The sequence below is a fragment of the Pseudorca crassidens genome, chromosome 6, assembly GCF_039906515.1.
Source record: "Pseudorca crassidens isolate mPseCra1 chromosome 6, mPseCra1.hap1, whole genome shotgun sequence".
Lineage (NCBI taxonomy): Eukaryota > Metazoa > Chordata > Mammalia > Artiodactyla > Delphinidae > Pseudorca > Pseudorca crassidens.
This window is the reverse complement of record NC_090301.1, coordinates 76,806,189-76,825,816: the sequence shown is the minus strand read 5'-3', so window position 1 is coordinate 76,825,816 and position 19,628 is coordinate 76,806,189. Positions and strand designations below refer to the sequence as shown.

General features: G+C 34.4%; 1 non-coding gene across 1 annotated transcript; it reads right to left on the bottom strand.

The window, feature by feature from the left end:
- Positions 1-13,460: 13,460 nt before the first annotated feature.
- On the bottom strand, positions 13,461-13,586 carry LOC137226873 (U6atac minor spliceosomal RNA). Its single transcript, XR_010944570.1, has one exon. It is a non-coding gene; the product is annotated as a U6atac minor spliceosomal RNA (small nuclear RNA).
- Positions 13,587-19,628: the final 6,042 nt, after the last annotated feature.

Below are 19,628 nucleotides of genomic sequence, written 5' to 3'. Positions count from 1 at the left end.
TTGGTGGGGTGTTGATTATATTTACACAATTAACTTAGAATTGACACCTTTATGAAGTTGAATTTTCATACTCAAGAATAAGATATACATTTCCATTTGATCATGTATCCTTTGCTTCTTTGATGAGTATATTTTTTCTCATATCTTTACTGCACTTTTGAAAGTTTCTACCTAAATACATAATAATCATCATTATTTTATCTTAAATAGAGCCTTTCTTTCCATTATGTCTTGAAAGTGGTTATTGCTATTGTTTGTAAATACTAAGGCTATTGCTTTAGGAACGTTAATTTTATATCCTGGCACGTTACTTAACTCTTTTATGGTTTGTAGTAGATTCTAATTGATTCTTTGGGTTTTGTTTTTTTGTAATACAATAACTTCTGCATGTAATCTTCTAGATTCTTATGAGATAAACACACACACCCCAACCGGGTTAGATAATAACTCCAATTTAATGTGAAATACAACTGAAGATGCTAGGTCACTTGTCTTGTGACAAGTGTTAACTTGATTAAGTGTTAGCTTTTGAATTGGAGTAATACAGATTTTATTATATTTAGGAAATTTCTTTTAACTATTAATTTAGTAAATTATGTTTTTCTTAGATCTATTAATATGTATTGTATTAAATTTCCAAATTTTGTATCAAACATATAGAACAATAATATTTTGGTCATTGTATAAGAGACTCCTATTTTCCCTTTATCAGTATTCATCAATTTTTTACACTTTTGCCCCTTTGTTTGTCATTCTTCCCCTTTCTCTCCCTCTCCATACATACATATTAATATGTATATATGTGTGTGTGTGTGCACACACACATGTGGGTGCACACACAGGGCATATGTATATATATTTTTACTGAACCATTTGTAATTAAGTTGGAGGTACTATGCCCTTTATTCAGTGTGTACTGATGGCTTGTGTTTTTCCTTAATAGTTACCTTAATATATACACTTAGTCCATTATTTTACCAATCTACCACTTACATAATAATGTAACAATAATGGAATTAGTGAGTAAATTCCTCTTCATTCTTCTCTCCCTTTTCCCCAGAATTGATTAGATATGATAGCCTCTAACACAAATTCACATCCTGTGAGCCAGCAAACTTGTATATTCCATACACTGCTTTTCTTACCCACTGTTTCCGCTGTAATACATTTCTTTTGTCAGAAAACATATCTATACTCTCTTTGTCATATTATCCCTATTGATTGCTGTTAGCTTTACAGTTACATATATTCAATTTATTTTAGTCATAATTTTGCAGTGAAAATGCTAAAACTTCCCCTAAATTCATGGTGGGCTCCTTCTCTAATACATTCTCAGGAATGGATCATGGGATCAATATTCCCTTGTCCTTTTGCAAATTTATAACAGTATTATTTAAAATGAGTTTGGCTCCATTTAAGACCTGAGCCCATACTTTTTCCTTGAGTATTTATATCTCCATTGTCTTATGTTATGAAGTGTTGCTGATGATGTCTGTTGCCAATCTCATTATCTTTCCCTTATACATGATTTGGTCTTTTTGCCTATATGCTCAAGAATTCTTTCTTTAACTTTAAACCCAATAGCTTTACTAGCAGTTGTCTCAGTAGTGACCATTCACCAATAATTTTCCCAACTGCACGACGTACCCTTGTAAATATGTAGGTTCAAGCCTTTTATTGTTCAAGATTATATGAATTATTAGTATTTGTGATATTTTTTCCTTCTTAGAATCACCTATTATATCTATATGACATCTTCTTTTCTTGTATTCTTTATCTAACCATCCATACATACATATATATAATTTCTGTTTGTTATTTTTCCTCCTTTTTATCTTTTGTTTTCCTTACTTTACCTTCCATGGTATTCATTCAAGTTTATTCTAGTTGAGCATTCCTTACTGAAAAAAATACTTCTTTCTTTTTTGTTCTAATTTTGTACTTAGCTCTGAAAACTCTATTTTCAAATCCTCCTCTTGTTTTATAATCTCATTTTTGAGATTTTTGAATTTGTACTTTCAGTTAAGCACATTAGAGTTTTCTTAATTTACATGATTTACTTCTGATTTGTAGTCGGACTTTTTAGTGAACCTTCCTTCATGTTTGTGTATTTATAGTAAGTTCATTTTCTTTCCTTTTTTTCTTTCAACATCTTTGTATAAAGTTTGATCATAATCCATTTCTGTTATTCATGTTAATTGACATGAGTTTTCTTGTACTTTAGAGGGATGTTTCTGTGATGGTGTGTGGGTCAGGGTAGCTTTATTTCTTGATAGCCCTCTTTCATCATAAAGCATTAAAAATATGTCTTCTTTGTGTGGCCATGTCCACAGTTCTAAGAACTACCTCCTTAGGACCTTTTCCCATCTACTACTCAGAATCTGAAACTTCTTGCTCCTTTATGCCTAAGATTTTTGCCTCACTCAATTTTCCATCTAGTCACAGAAATTTTTTAACCCCCTTGGGTCTCTGTTCTTCCATAAGAGAGTTTTTGTTCAATAATTCCAAACTCCTTCATGGGCGCACTTAACTAGCACCTTCTGATATTTTCCTTGTTTTGGAACTCACTCTCAAATTGGAGCCAGTGTATCCTTATCCAACTTTCATGAATATTCTTAGCTCTGAATGGCTAAGGATTCCAGAAAGAGAGAGTTCTTTCTTTTTGCACGTGAATCTTTTGGCTTACTTATTGTTTCTGAGCTCTTAGTACCACAGGAGCTCCCTTTCTCTGTACTTTCTTTGTCCTGTACAGATCATGCTACAGGTGATGGTTTGACACCACCAATTTTTATTCTCAAAAGTTGATAGGGATATTTTGTCACTAGATTTTTTCCAGATGTTTATGGATTTTTTTTTCTTTTCACTACTCTGATTATTTGTTTTATGAAAAGATTGAGGAGATTTGAAGACTACACTAATAAATCTCCTTTTTACACACTGTCTGCACTCTCAATTCTCTATCCTCTCCATTTTCACAACTTTCTGCAAATACTAATACTGTACTAAAATAATATTCATCTTGGCTTTTAAAAGAAGTGAAGTATATCTTCATTGTCATTATACAGAACAACTTTTCAGTATAAATTTTAAACCAAAAAGCAATATTCTCATGAGATCCATGCTGTTTTTTGACAGCATAAATATTTTATAAAGTGCTTGTCAATCAAACTTGTGAATACAGTAGGTGTAAATATTTAAATGACCCTGTGGAGATAAAGGTCAAGTGCGGTCAACATATTAGCATTAGTTTCCTTTTTGAAGTTAAAAACATTGTTTCTGATTTAAAAAAAACTCAGTGGACCCTATTCTAAGGCTGAAGTTCAGCAGTGTGGGTTACTAGTGATCTTTGGAAAAGAATTCTTAGCAAATTACTATCATACAGTGTGGCAAACACACCCTAAGTGGACTCTCAATGAATCACATCCTTCTGCCAAAGGGCATTCCCTTGATTAGGTTATATTATATTGCAAAGGTGTTGGAAAGTTTCTCCTATGGTTATGTTTGTGTTGTATAAGATTCTGTATTAGCAGAATTTGGCCAGAGATTCTTCTGATGGCCTTGACGAAATAAACAGTTAGGTGGTGAACTGCCTATGGAGAGGGCCCCACAGCAGGGACCTGTGGGCAGCATTTAGGGCATGAGGGTGTCTTCCAATAGCCACAAGGAAATGCATTCTTCTAACAGCTGGTGCTTGGATGCAGATTCTTATCTAGTTGATCTTTCAGTTGAGAACCTGTGAAAGCCTGAGCAGTGGACCTACCTAAGCTGTCATGCCTTGACTCCTGACCTACAGAAGCTGTGAGATAAAAGATGTGTGTTGTTTTAAAGTGCTAAGTTTTTGGTAATTTGTTGTCCATCAGTAGAAAACAAATACACAGAGCATTACGAAGAGAAAAAGTGAAGGGAGGAGAGAAGGGAAAAGAGAGAGGAGAAAGGAAATATACACTGACATGGATGTTTTGACTATGTGATCTCACTAAGGGTTAGAACCTCTCAAATCCAGTGGCTTTTCTTCAAATACATTAGAAAATGATAGTGAACTTTCAGAATTACATTAATTACTAGGCAGATATGTTTTTTTCTTAGTGGTTGGCATATCTTGTGTGTACTATCTCTTTGCTTGCAGATTATTTTTTAGCAAGTTTTAGGGCCTAAAAATTGTGTGTGTGTGTGTGTAGATAAGAGCATGGATTTATATCTCTATAATATATATAATACCTCTCTAATACATCTTGTGCATAACCAAATATGCACATACACATACATATACATACACCTTTATACATATGCACACATAATTTAATCTGAAGTTACTTGACATTCAATTCCCTTATGACTTCTAATGAAAATTTCTTCTCTACAAGGTTTATTAATTATTTTAGGCAAAAACAACTGAGAAGAAAATACAAATTCAAAATAAAGACTGGTAGGTAAAAAATGTATAGTGAAATACATGCAACTATATTGTACTGACGCTTTTAATATAGTTTTATTTCTGCCTTTTTTATGCCCCTTGATTATATGGTTTCAAAGTTTATTCAGTACATCTTTAATAATAAAATACTTCTTTTGTTATTTTAAACAAAATTATTTAGTAAACCTGGCAGAAAGAAAAGCATGATAAATATAAACTTCAACATATCATGGTAAATAATATTTTAAAACAGAATTCTTTATTTGGAAAATATGTTTATTATAATATGGGTTCCTGGAGTTCTTATGATAAGTCTTGGTGCTGAACTACAGTAAGGTAAGATTCAGTCCCTACTGAGCCCCACAAATATTTAAAGACTTTTTCCAAAATAACAGGCTAGGTAATTATAGCACGTAGAATTGGAAGATACCTTAGAAGTTTCTATTCTAATCACATTTCATAGAGGAGGAAGTGTCAGGTTAAGTCACTCATCCAAGGTACCACAGTGGCCAAGTAGCCAAAGTAGGATTTGAAACTGTGTCCTGATTTATTTGTACTTCACTGTTCTTAGCATTATTCTGAAACTTTTCTAGTTAGACTAGTAGATCTCAAAATAAAAATTTGTAGTGGCAAATATTTATTGAGTGCCTTTTATGTTCTGAGTCATAACCCAGTGGAGTCAACCCTAATATTATCTGTGTTTCATAGATGAGGAAACTGAGGCTGCTTGAATCTATGTCTGACTATCATGGTGAGTAAATGGGAAAGCAAGGATTCAAACTCTCTTTATCTGGCTCTGGAATCTGGAGTACTCACCATGGTTCTAGCAGTCAGTCCTCTGTCCCTCATTTCACTCCGACTAAGTCAGGGACGCACCCTAATTATTCTCATGAACTTTATGACTTTAGCAAATAAAAGGAAATTTACTCTCCTAAATAAAAAGAGCTGCTGATCTAATCCAAACAAGCCATTTTTAAATGAGGAAACCAGCAAGAGTTAGTGATATTTCCAAAGTCATGTGGTTAGGTCTGAGGATAAGTCAAGGTCTAGGACAACTAAAGTCTGCTCTTCATAGTTAAAGAAAAAATGCAAAGTGGAATGGACACCCAGTGATTGATTAAACAGGGCAAAGCCAGAATAAGCAAATAGTGGAGAAAGAGGCTATAGCAGTAATGTCCTCTATTGAGTTGGCTAAAAAGTTCGTTCGGGTTTTTCCATACGACATTATGGAAAAATTCGAATGAACTTTTTGACCAACTCAATACAAAGGAGACTTCAAAGTAACAGCTGAATAAGCAAGTGCACAAATTGCTCTGACATATTCTTCCTTTTATCTCATACTCTTCTTTTTGTTTCTTGCATCTTCTTTTGTTTTCTCAGCCTTTCCTGTCTTTCAGTTCCCTCTCAATGCTCTGATGCATGCCCAAGTGGGGCAGGATTTGGTAAACATTGTTAAGGATGGAGAATTCCAGGCTGTTTTTTGTCTTGTCACATCCTGAGTCTGACTGAGTCAAAAATAAAAATATTCTGTTCTTAATTTCTGCCACCTTCTTGCTGCAGTTTTCACAAAGGCCTGGTTGAAGCAGTTGCAGCTCAGAGGTGAGAAAGATCCACTGGGCTTGTCGTGCCCCTCGGAGATCAGCACTGTGAGGGATTCTAGAGGGAGGAAGCATAATGCATGCCAGGCTTATGGCTACCTTAGGATACCTTCCCAGGTGAGGTGAGATGGCTGAAAAAGAGGTTTGGAAACTAGCATTGGTAAAAGTCCACAGAGGTCTGGGTGAGGAGGAACAGGTGAATGTCCTGGCTTGCAGGCAAAGCAGGGTTTTGGTAAAGCTTGGAAATAGGCAACGGTTCATTGTCCAGGAACACACTGGCTATCAGCACCAAGCAAATCCAGTGAGAACCATGCAGGCCACAGGAAAAAGAGAAGCACAGTGAGACTTCTGTCTAGAAAGTGCTGTGATGGGAGGCAGGACATCAAGCAGGACACTCCTGGATGGATCACTCAAAGCAGAAACCAATGAACAGGAACTGGGTTACTAGGCAAGAACTGCTTAACAAGGAAAAGGCAAGAGCTGGTTATAAAAACATGTTATATAAAAGAAAGAACGAATTATAAAAAACAAATAATGCTAGTCTAGAGAAATATCGAGAACTACAAGACTGACATTATCAAACTACTGAATTCCTGGATAAGATTCTTTAAAGATCTCCCTACATTTGATTCCAGAATCTGTGGCAGGGCGAGCATGTAGGTCACAGAGCTTAATTAGCATTTGATTTGGGCATCTGAGGAATGCAGGACAGAGAAACGCTTCAGCTTCCGTAAGGCTTCCATTGAATTGTTGCCACTTGTTCTAGCCAGGTGATTTCTGTTATTTCTAACTGCACCTAAGGAAATTTTCAAATGATAAATTGGGCCTGAAATTCTAATTTTGGGTTTAGTCTCATGAGGGGAAAGTTTTTTAACTTTGAACTTCAAATCTCAAACATAGATTAATTTATGTCATGAGGCCAAATCATCATTTGTTTCTTTGAATATGCTATTTTATATATTAAAATTTAAATATTTTATCAAGGCTTTTATTAACAAGATATATCTCACAACATAAAACTAGCCCTTAATCTAATATAAAAATAAATGTATAATAATAAATATTCTTTATTACATATTTTATATTATATATTAATAGAATAAATTTTCCTTATTAATATATGTATTCTTTTGAGTCTAATTTTTTTCTCTCAGCATCATTTGAAATTCACCTATAATATTGAAACGTGGTTATAGTTTATTTATTCTCATTGTTGTGTAGTGTTTCATTTGCCAAATGTGCCAGAATTCATTTATATTGATGAGCATTTGGGTAGTTTCTGACTTAGGGCTATTGTGAATAGTGCTGCTATGAACACTTCAGTGCGTGTTTTTTTAGAAAATATGTAAATGTATTTCTGTCAAGTGGAGTGGAATTCTGGGCCATAGCTTATGCTCATGTCAGTTTTAGGGGAAGCTGACAAATAAGCAGTGCTTGAGAGTCTGAGATTTTCTGTGTCCTTGTCAACACTTATTTTCTGTTTTTATTATTTTAGCCATTCTGGAGCCTGTGTACTGATGTTGTTTTGGGTTTTAGCTTTTATTTCTTTGATGACTGGTGAGCTGAGCAGCTTTTTCTATGTTTATTAAATAGTTGAATATAATCTTTTAATTTGCTTCAGATTTTTTACATTTTTATGTTTCGTTGCCTTTTTTGTTTGTTTTTCGATTTTGAGTTCTTTATGTAATTTTATATGAGTCTTTTGTTGAATATACATGGCATAAATGTCTTCTCCCACTCTCTGTGGTTGCCTTTTCATCCTTAGTGGTCTTTTTTGATAAGCAAGAGTAATTAATTTTAACATAGTTAAGTTTATCAATTTTTTTGTCATTGTTGGTGTGTTTATATCCTATTTAAGAAATCTTTGTTTACTGTAAGTTTCAAAAGATGTTCCCTGTTTTTCTCTAAATGTTTCATTGATTTACTTCCCAAATTTACATCTGAAAACCATTTTGTATTTACTTTTTGTGAATGGTATGAGGTAGAAAGTCAAGATATTTCCACACCCCTCATATGGATATTAATTGCCCCAGAACTATTTATTAAATACACCATCTTTGCCCCACTGTATTGCAGTGATGTATTTTGACATGACATTTCTAGAGGAACTTTTAAAAGAAAGACATGTTCTAGGCACATGCCATTACCTTTCCCATTGTTACTTAAACTTTTTTTTGACTTATCCTAAATTGTAGATTGCAACAAAAAAAACCTTAGCTAGTAATGTGTCAAAATTTTAAGGCCATGGTGTCAAAGCGTTGCTGGATTGCTTATCTTTTAGAAGCCAAACATCCTGTCTTTCTCAGACACGGTCTGTTTCCTTATCACTATTCTTCCAGTCAGTTATCTAATTTCATTTAATTTGCCTTTCTAACTCACAGAATAGCTACTTCCTTTATCTGAAGGAGAAAAAAAATTAAGAAATATATAAATATTCATATTAAGCCTTTGAAGACATTAAAAAAAAGAAAAACTTGCTTTTTTTGTACTCCTTTCCTCAATTTTCTTTGTTGGGTACTACAACCTCTCCCTCTCTCTTTCTCTCTCTCTCTATATATACACACATATATATAAATATTTATTTATTTATATATACTTATATGTATATATACACACACACACTCACATATATATGTATATGTGTATATATGTATATATAAATATATATTTGCAAAAGATGCTCTTGTTTTAATCACAGTCTTGGACAAAATTGGACTGGTGGCTTTAGGCCACTAACTATTTCAAACACAACATTTCTTTCATAAAAGACTGCATCCTTGTAATGGACAAAATATTTTTTAAAAAGTCACAATGTCTTAAATATAAAATATTGTGTTCCTGTGTCTGACTGAAAGATTTTACTTAAATATACTCAACAAATGTATATTGACTGAAATTTACTCTATTCTCTAAAGATTGTGACAGTCCATCTCTGTATGTATATTTATAAACATACATACATATATATTCACATATAAGCACATATAAAAGACTTTTATTCAAGGAAAATATAATCAAAATATATTTCTGTGCATACATTTATATGCAATTTTACACACATGCATATTATTTTCTAAGTATTGATATGTCCTTAGAGTCTTTTTTTAATGTTTTAAACTCTAAATTCCTAAGGGAGCCTGGCTTTAAAATAGTTCTCTTTGCACATTTATCACAACACCAATATATGTAATAAATGATTTTTATGTCAGTTCTTGAGGTTAAACCTCAAGGTTAGATCCATAACTGAGTCAATAAAACATTTTTAGTTTCATGTTAGATTGTTATAGTTTAATTTCATCTCCAGGAAAATAGTATATACAAAACTAATTTTAATCTTAAGTCTTATTCCACTGTATGACCTAAAATTTAAATTCATAAGCTGTAATGTCAACACTAAGAAAACACATTTGGCATAGAGTGATTTTAATAGCAGCCTAGATTTGATAACATTAGACGATGAGGAAGTTAAATTACCCAGAGCAGAAAACAATGCATCGCTTGTTAGATCAAACCTCTTCTCCAGCTGAAAATTCACGAAGGGAAAATGAAGTGTATGAAGAAGACTGATTCTCAGCAACATTGACGGTAGACCTGTCAGAGTGGAAATAAAGACTTAACGATTCTGAAGACACAAAGGCAATAGCTTTAGCTGTTTAAACCTAGCCAGAAGACACAGGATGAGAACAAAAGGTGATTTCATCCCAGGGGATTAGAACCATTTCGTCTGTGGATAGTAGAGATACAGGGACTGTAAGTCAGCAGAGCAGTATATATGGTCTGTTGCAATGGTCAGTAAGTAATATTTTATAGAGTTAAACTCACAAATGCTAAGATTGATCAGGTGTGTGAAACACATGGACATTACTCCTGGAATTATTGGCAGTCACCTGCAATTTAAAATGGAGTTTCACAGGAGACCATAAAATAGACGTAAATGCTATGAGCACTTACATGATAAAGTTTTCATTGCTAACATGACAATTAAATCAGACAATGAACAAAAGCCTTGGCTGTGCTAGTTATCTGGCTAATAAATTCTAGTCAGTCTCAAGGAACAACCTTAGCCTTAAGGTTCTACTGTCTCCTAGGGTCTCTTAGGCATATTGGTTTGTATTGAGAGGGAAGCAGGAAAACTGCAGCTTTCCCAGAGGTTTTAGCTCATGGCATGGGAAAACATAACCTCCCTGTTAGGTGATGGATTTTTGTGCCTCTCTCCCTGATCTAGGGATTAAGATCTATCCTGGGTGTGGTTGACCCCATATTTATTGGAAAATCTAACCAGGACATCAAAGGGGCTTTGCCCATGAGTATTCTGGCTTTAAAAACAAAAAGACATGGAAAATTTTTTTTTCTAGCACAGAATTCCAAATTTTTATTTGCTAATATAGGCTTCCAAGTCTTATGGCTTTCTATTTACAATTAAAATGATTATGAAACATACTGTTAAGGCATCAATAGAAGTGAGGTCAATCAGATACAGAAAGTCATACGTCTTTCAGAGGAACAATACGGGGAGGGAATATGCTACTGTTCTGACTGTAATGTTATTTTGAATAATTTTTTATTTTTAATTTATAAAATAAACACATGTTAAAAATGATCTATAAGGCATGATACAGAGATGATGCAGAGTATACTTTGAGACAAGGCGTAGAACGGCACTGATGCTTTCCTGTTTATTCTTCACAGGATTTTACGTAATTCATTGACTTTAAGTGAATTGTAACCTACCTCCATCTTTGTGATTTCTTGAGATAGGGAAAGCATCCTATCTAGAGCACCCAGGGAAAACTCCCATGAATTTTAGCTTAGCTCAGACACTCAAATTGAAGTTTGGGTATTTTCTCATCTCTTCAGGGAAACAAAGTGTCATAGTCACATGAAACACAGAATGGGCGGTAAAATGAACCATTTAGGTGAATCCTAACAGTTTTTTGCAAAGTAAGCCATCTTTACAGAGTACCTGAGTTGTCTGTAAGTTTTCATTTTGTAGAAAATTTCATGGTTACAGAGAAATTTCTGGAATAGTTAACTTGAACAAATGCTTTCTAGCAGCAAACAAATTCATTTGACCAAAATAAGTGCTGCTAGAGATAAGCCACACCATCTTGTTTCCAGTTCTCATTGGAGAACTGAGTGGATAATCCATAGGCCCACCTAGAAACTCAGCTTTAGCTGAGGGACTCCAACATACCCACTGATACACCAGGTAATAGAACCAAGACAATGGAGTATGGGCAGTAAGTTTTTTGCTAGAAAAATCTAAACTTAAGTGGACAACTGATGCAAGAGGACTGAGAGGGGACAGAAAGGACCATGAGTTTAAAAAGACAATACAGAGAAGAATAAAATAAAAATTTATTTTTTCTGGTTTTATTGAGGTATAATGACATAATGTATTAGTTTAAGTTGTACAACATAATTATTTGATATACATATATATTGCTAAATAATTACCACATAAGTTTAATTAATGTCTATCACCTCACGCACCTTGCAAGTTTTTCTTGTAATGAGAACTTTTAAGATCTAAACTTAGAAAACTTCAAATATACAATACAATATTGCTAACTATAGTCACCATGCTATATATTACATCCCCAGAACTTATTTATCCTATAACTGGATTTTGTACTTTTTGAGCACCTTCACACATCTCTCCCACCTACCCCCTGCCTCTGGCAACCATCAGCTTGTTCACTTTTTCTGTGAGTTTAATTTTTCAGATTCCACATATAAGTGAGATCATATGATATTTGTTTATCTCTAACTTATTTCATTTAACATAATACCCTCAAGGTCCATCCATATTGTTGCAAATGGCAGAACTCCTTCCTTATTATGGCTGAATAATATTCCATTATATACATATATATATATATATATACCATAATTTTTTAATCTATTCACGTATCAATAGATAGTTGTTTCAATGCTGTGACTACAGTAAATAATACTGCAATGAACATGGGGGAGCAGAAAACTGTTTGAGATAGTGATTTTATTTCCTTTGGCTATATACCCAGAAGTGGGATTGCTAGATCATGTGGTATTTTTAACTTTTTGAGTAACCTCTATACTGTTTTTCCTACTGGCTGCATCATGTTACATCCCAATCAACAGTGCACAAGGGTTTCCACTTCTCCACATCCTAACCAGCACTTGCTATCTCTTGTCTTTTTGATGATAGCTATTCCTACAAGTATAAGGTAATATCTTTTTATGGTTTTGATTTGCATTCTGGGATGATTAGTGATGTTGAGCTCTTTTCATGTACCTGTTGGCCATTTGCATGTCTTATTTGGAAAAATGTTTATTCAAATCCTCTGCCCATGTTTTAAATCAGATTGCTTGGGGGTTTTTGCTACTGAGTTGTCTGAGTTTCTTATATACTAACCCCTTGCCAGATATATAATTTGCAGATATTTCTCCCATTTCATATGTTGCCTTTGCATTTTGTTGATGGTTTCCTTTGTTGTGCAGAAGTTTTTTAGTTTGATGTCATCCCATATGTTTATTTTTTTATTTTATTATCTCTGTTTTTGGTGTCTAAGCCTAAAAAGTCATTGCTAGGACTGATAACAAGGAATTTACCTCTGTTTTCTTCTAGTATTTTTATGGCTTCAGTTCTTATATTCACGTCTTTAATCCATTTTAAGTTGATTTTGTGTATGATGTAAGATAAGGATCCAATAACATTCCTTTGCATGTGGCTGTCCAGTTTTCCCAACACCATTTATTGAAGAGATTATTCTTTCCCAATTGTATATTCTTGGCTACTTTGTTGAAAATTAATTGACCGTATATATATATGGATTTTTGGGGGGGCTTTTCCCATTGATCTATGTGTCTGTTTTTTTTAAACTCAAGTATAGTTTTTTACAATATTATATTAGTTTTAGGTGTACAACATAGTGATATATTTTTATAGATTATACTTCATATAAAGTTATAAAATATTACCTATATTCCCAGCACTGTATATTACATCATTGTATCTTATTTTAGACCTAGTAATTTGTACCTCTTAATCCCCTTCCCCTCTCTAGCTCCTTCTCCCACCCCTCTTTCCTGTGGTAAACACTAGTTTGTTCTCTGTATCTGTGAGTCTGTTTCTGTTTTGTTATATTCATTCATTTGTTTTATTTTTTGATTCCACATGTAAGTGAAAACATACAGTATTTGTCTCTCTCTGTATGACAGTTCACTAAGCATAATATCCTCTAGGTCCAGATATGTTGTTGCAAATGGCAAAATTTTATTCTTTTTTATGGCTGAATAATATTCCATTGTATGTATGTGTATGTTTGTGTTTATATATATAATCTTCTTTATCTGTTCATCTGTTGATACAAACTTAGGTTGCATCCATATATTGGCTATTGTAAATAATGCTGCCATAAACATTGCTGTGTGTATATCTTTCCAAATTAGTGTTTTTGTTTCTTCAAAAATGGTGGTTAGAGGTCATGAAGTAGGTGGTAATGCCTTAACCACATGAATATTGTCAGGACTGAGAGGCTCTGCCATTCTTGTCAGGGGCAGTGCTAATCTTCTCTCCTTTTATACAACACTCTATGTGTCTGTTTTTATGCCCATATCATACTGTTTTGATTACTATATAACTTTTATATACTTTTATAACATAATTTGAAATCAGGAAGTGTGATGCCTCCTGCTTTGTTCTTTTTCAAGATTTCTTTAGCTATTTCATGTGTTTTGTGGTTCCATAAGCTTTAAGATTATTTTTTTTCAATTTCTGTGAAAACTCCCTTTGGAATTTTGTTAGGGATTGCATTGAATCTGTAGATTGCTTTGAGTAATATGGGCATTTTGATAATGTTATGAACATGGGATATCTTTCCATTTATTTGTGTCTTCTTCAGTTTCTTTTATTAATGTCTTACAGTTTTAAATAAACAGATTTTTCACCTCCTTGGTTAAATTTATTTCTAGACATTTTATTATTTTTGATGCAACTGTAAATGGGATAATTTTCTTAATTTCTCTTTCTGATAGTTGTTAGAGTATAGAAACACAACTGAATTTTGTATATTGATTTTGTATCCTGCAACTTTACTGAAATCATTTATTAGTTCCAGTAGTTTTTAGTGGAGTCTTTATGGTTTTCTGTATGTAATATCATGTTATCTGCAAATAGAGACAGTTTTACTTCTTCCTCTCCAGTTGGATGCCTTTTATTTTTTTTTCTTGCCTAATTGCTCTGACTAGAACTTCCAGTACTATGTTGAATCAAAGTGGCAAGAGTGGGCATCCTTGTCTTGTTCCTTTTCTGAGAGGAAAAGCTTTCAGCTCTTCACCGTTTAGTATGATGTTAGCTGTAGGCTTGTCATATATGGCCTTTATTATGTTGAGGTATGTCCCTCTATACCCACTTTGCTGAGAGTTTTTATCATGAATGGATATTGAGTTTCATCAAACACTTTTACTGCATCTATTGAGATGTTCATATGATTTTTATTCTTCATTGCCTATGGTGATATATCACATTGATTGATTTATAGCTATTAAACCATCCTTGCATCCCTGGAATAAATCCCACTTGTTCATGTTATGATCCTTTTAATGTGCTGTTGAATTTTGTCTGCTAATATTTTGTTGAGGATTTTTGCATCTGTGTTCATCAGGGATATTGGCCTATAATTTTCTTTTCTTGTGGAATCCTTTTCTGGCTTTGGACAGGGTAATGCTGGCCTATTAAAATGAGTTTGGAAGTATTCCCTCCTCTTCAGTTTTTTAGAAGAGTTTGAGAAGATTTGGTATTAGTTCTTCTTTAAGTGTTTGGTAGAAGTCACCAGTGAAGGCATTTTGATCCTGGAGTTTTCTTTGTCAGTGTTTTTTGGTTACTAAATCAATCTCCTTACTGGAAATTTGTCTTTTCAGATTTTTTGTTATTACTTTCTGATTTCAATCTTGATAGGTCGTATGTTTCTAGGAATGTATCCATTTCTTCTAGATTGTCCACTTTGTTGGTGTATACTTTTTCATATTAACATCTATGATTTTTTGTATTTCTGTGATATAAATTGTAGTGTGTCTACTTTCATTTCTAATTTTATCTATTTTAGTTCCCCCTCCCCCGCTTTGGTGAATCTAGCTAAAGGTTTGTCAGTTTTTTCAAAAAAGAGCTCTTAGTTTCATTGATCTTTTCTATGATCTTTTCTATTGTCTTTTCAGCCTCTATTTCATTAATTTCCACTCTGATTTTTTATGTGCTTCTTTATACTATCTTTGGGCTTTGTTTATTCTTCTTTTTCTAGTTCCTTGAGGGGTGAAGTTAGGTTTTTAATTTTAGCTCTTTCTTTTTTCTTAATATAGGCCTTTACTGTTATGAACTTCTCTCTTAGAACTGCTTTTGTTGCATCCCATAAGTTTTGGTATGTTGTGTTTCCATGTTCATTTGTCTTAAGACAGTTTTTTTTTTTTTTTTAAGACAGTTTTTGATATCTCTGTTTTGATTTTTTTCTTTGACCTATTGGTTGTTCATGTTGTTTAATCTCCACGTATTTGTAAATATTCTACTTTTGTTTTAGTAATTGATTTCTAGTTTCATATCATTGTGTTTGGGAAAAAAATGCTTAATATGATTTCCTACTTTTTAAATTGACTGGTTTTATGGCCTGGCATAGGATCTATCATGGAAAATGTTCCATGTGTGCCTGAGAAGAATGTGTATACTGCTGGTGTTGGGTGGAATGTTTTATAAATATCTCTTAAGTCTGTCTGGTCTAATGTGCAGTTTAAGTCTAATGTTTTCTTATTACTTTTCTTTTTGGATGATGTACCCATCATTTAAAGTGGGGTATTGAAGTCCCCTACTAGTATTGTATTATTGTCTATTTCTCTCTTTAGGTCTGTTAGTATTTGCTTTATATATCTAGGTGTGTCTATGTTGGGTGCATAAATATTTACAAATGTTAGGTCCTCTTATTGGATTAATCCCTTTAGCAATATATAATGACTTTTTTGCTTATTATTAGTCTTTGATTTAAAGCATTGTTTTGACTGATATAAGTTTGGCTATCTCTGCTCTCTTTTGGTTTCCATTTGGAAGAATATCTTTTTCCATCCCTTTACTTTCAGTCTATGTGTGTCCTTAAAGTGAAATGAGTATCTTGTAGTCACTATATATTTGGGTTTTGATTTCTTTTTTTTGTGGTACGCGGATCTCTCACTGTTGTGGCCTCTCCCATTGCAGAGCACAGGCTCTGGACACACAGGCTCAGCAGCCATGGCTCACAGGCCTAGCCGCTCCGTGGCATGTGGGATCTTCCCAGACCGGGGCACGAACCCGCATCCCCTGCATCGGCAGGCGGACTCTCAACCACTGTGCCACCAGGGAAGCCCTGGGTCTTGATTTTTTATCTATTCAGCAAATCTGTGTACTTTGATTGAAGAAATAGCCCATTTACATTTAAAGTAATTATTGATAGGTATGTGTTGCCATTTTGTCAATTGTTTTCTGGCTGTTTTATTTCCTTTCTTCCTTTCTTCTTCCCTTGCTCTCTTACATGGTGAATTGATTATTTTCTGTAGTGGTATGCTTAGATTCTTTTCTATTTGCCTTTTGTATACCTACTATAGGTTTTTCTTTGTGGTTACCGTGTAGTTTATATAAAACATGTTTCTAATAGTTTATTTTAAGCTGATAACAACTTAACTTCAGATGCATACACAAGGTCTACATTTTAACTCTCCCCCAGTGCATTTCATGTTTTGATGTCACAATTTACATCTTTTAGCTTGTGAACTCATTAACAAATTATTGTAGTTATGGTTGTTTTTAATACTATTGTCTTTTAACCTTCATACTAGATTTATAATTTACCCACAACCATTGCACATTAGAGTACTTTGAATTCAACTTCATATTTACCTTTAGCAGTGAGATTTATACTTTCATATGTTTTCCTGTCACTACTTAGCATCCTTTTGTTTCTGCTTGAAGAAGTCCCTTTAACATTTCTTGTAAGGTTGTTCTAGTGGAGATGAGCTCCTTCAGTTTTTGTCTGTCTGAACAACTCTTTACCTCGTTTTAAATTCTGAATGACAGCTTTTCTGGGTAGAGCCTTCTTGGTTGGTAGGGTTTTTTTTTTTTCAGCACTTTGAATTTATTCTGTGGTTATTCCCCTTAAATACATTAAAATCTTCCTAATGACTCAAGAAGCACTCACACCACACTAATACTCTGATCTGGTTGTTACCAGTTGGAAACAATATAAATGAACATCTCTTCTTCTCTCTCCCTAGTCTGTTCTCTCCTTTCTTCTTCTTGTGTGTTGTTTATAAGTATGGACCTGATAGATATTACTGTTGCAGTTGTAGCTAGTCTTTTCAAATCTATAATAATAAGGTTAAGGAGAGAATTTATTTCAAAACGTATACAATTAAATCAAGATTTCTATAGTAGGCATTGTGAAAGAAATTAAGTCATGTGTGGTTTTATACAAAGTTTTGAATATTTAAAGTATAGTACATGAGAAATTTAAAACAGGATCACAACATTTGTATTGTCATTTAACCCAGTTAAGGAAAATAATAAATATTTTGACTGCAAAAAAAATACAAAACAACTTTTTTTGGGCTGTAAAGTTTCTGCTGAAAAATTTGGTGATAGTCTTTTGGGTTTTCCCTTGTATATAAAAAGTTGCTTTTCACTTACTGCTTTTAAGATTCTCTCCTTGTTTTTAACTTTTGACAATTTAGTTATAATGTGTCTTGGTGTGGTTCTCTTTGGATTTTTCTTTTTGGGGACTTTCTAGGCTTCCTGGATCTGCATCTCCTTCTTCCCCCAGGTTAGGGAAGTTTTCAGCCATTATTTCTTTGAGTAAGCTTTCTGCCCCATTCTCTCTCTCCTCTCCTTCTGTGACCCCTATAAAGTGACTACTGGTCTATTTATGTTGTCCCACGTGTCCCTTGAGCTATTGTCACTCTTTTCTTTTTGCTCCTCTGGATTATTTTCACTGCCCTGTTTTGCATTCACTAATTCTTTCTTCAGCTTGATATAGTTTATTGTTGAACTCCTCTAATGAAGTTTTCACTTTAGTTACTGTATTCTTCAGCTCTCTGATTTCTGTTTGGTACACTCTTATATTTTCTATCTCTTAGTCAAAATTCTCACTTTGTTCATGCATTGTTTTCCTGACCTCAGTGAGCATCCTTGTGACCATTATTTTGAACCCTTTATAGGGTAAATCACTTATCTCCATTTCATTAAAGTCTATTTTTGGAGTTTTATCTTGTTCTTTTATTGGTATCATATCTCTCTGTTTCTTTATTTTCCTTGACTCTCTTGTTGGCTTCTGCACATTAGATAAAACAGTCACCTCTTCCAGTCTTGACAGAAAGGTCTCATGTAGGAGATGAAATTTATTGCTTAGCTCAGTCCAAGTTCTTTGTTGTCTCTCAAACAATTGTGATTGTCCAGACTACCTTCTTTGTTCTTAGTAGGTCTCAGTAGTGGAGGGCATGCCAAAACCTGTCCATATCCCAGTGGGGAGGATCTCAGACCTAGGTGTAGGCTGATCGGATGCCAAAACCTGTCCATATCCCAGTGGGGAGGATCTCAGACCTAGGTGTAGGCTGATCGGAAGCCAAAACCTCAGGCAGTAGCTTTTGAAGTAGGCCAGTTTCAGGGAAAGACTGAAGGATGGGCTTTTCTGTCTGTCCCCTATGTGCTGAGCTCAGGAGGAATAGCTTGTTAAGAACTCATCTGTTTGCTACAGTTGTATGAGGCCTGTGAACATAAGCCCCACTGGCCACCAGAGCCAGGTGATCAAGGTGCATCCCCTGGTAGTAGCTGCAAAAACCAGGGTGACAGACGTGTGATAATTTCCCTCTAAGGAGACACTGGTGTCCTATTGTAGGCCAGAGGGAAAATGCAGAGGTGGTGCCCCTCACCATGACCCCCGGTCTCCCAAGTCTGTGGGGAGGCTCACAGTCAGCCCCTATATATGTGCTAAAGCAGAAGCCTGACTGTTAAGCAGCAGCTTTTGAAGTACACAAATAGGCCTGTTTTAAGGAAAAACTGGGAGTAGGAGTTTTGGTCTGTTCCCTACGTGCTGAGCTCTGGGAGGATAGCCTCAACAAGGCCTTGTGAGTCCATCAAGAATTGTTTCTTTCCGCTATGGTCTTACGGGTCTCATGGATGCAAGAAAGCCCTGTTGGCTTTCAGAGCTAGGTGTTCTGAGGGCCCATCGTCCAGGTGGAAGTTTTAAAAATTGGGGCCCTGTATGTTGGTCCAAAACTTTCACTCTTCAGGAAGAAGCTGGGAGTTGGAAGTTCCCTCCTAATTGCATGTTGCTGTGTTAGGGATGGGGTTTATGGCAAGAGTGTGTCTCAGCCTCTCCAACCATTTTGATGTGGGTATTTTCTTGTTTACCCGATGCATATGATATGAGTCTCTCAGCCAGGTTCTAGATTTCTTTCAGAGGGAATTGCTCCATGCGTAGCTGTAGATTTGGTGTGTCAATAGGAGAAAGCAAGTTCAGGAGTCTCCTATGTCACTATCTTGGACCGGAACTCTGAAATTTTATAAAAATCAAAGAAAGGGGTTTTGCTGCATCTTATTAGTGAAATAAAAATGGAAATACAAC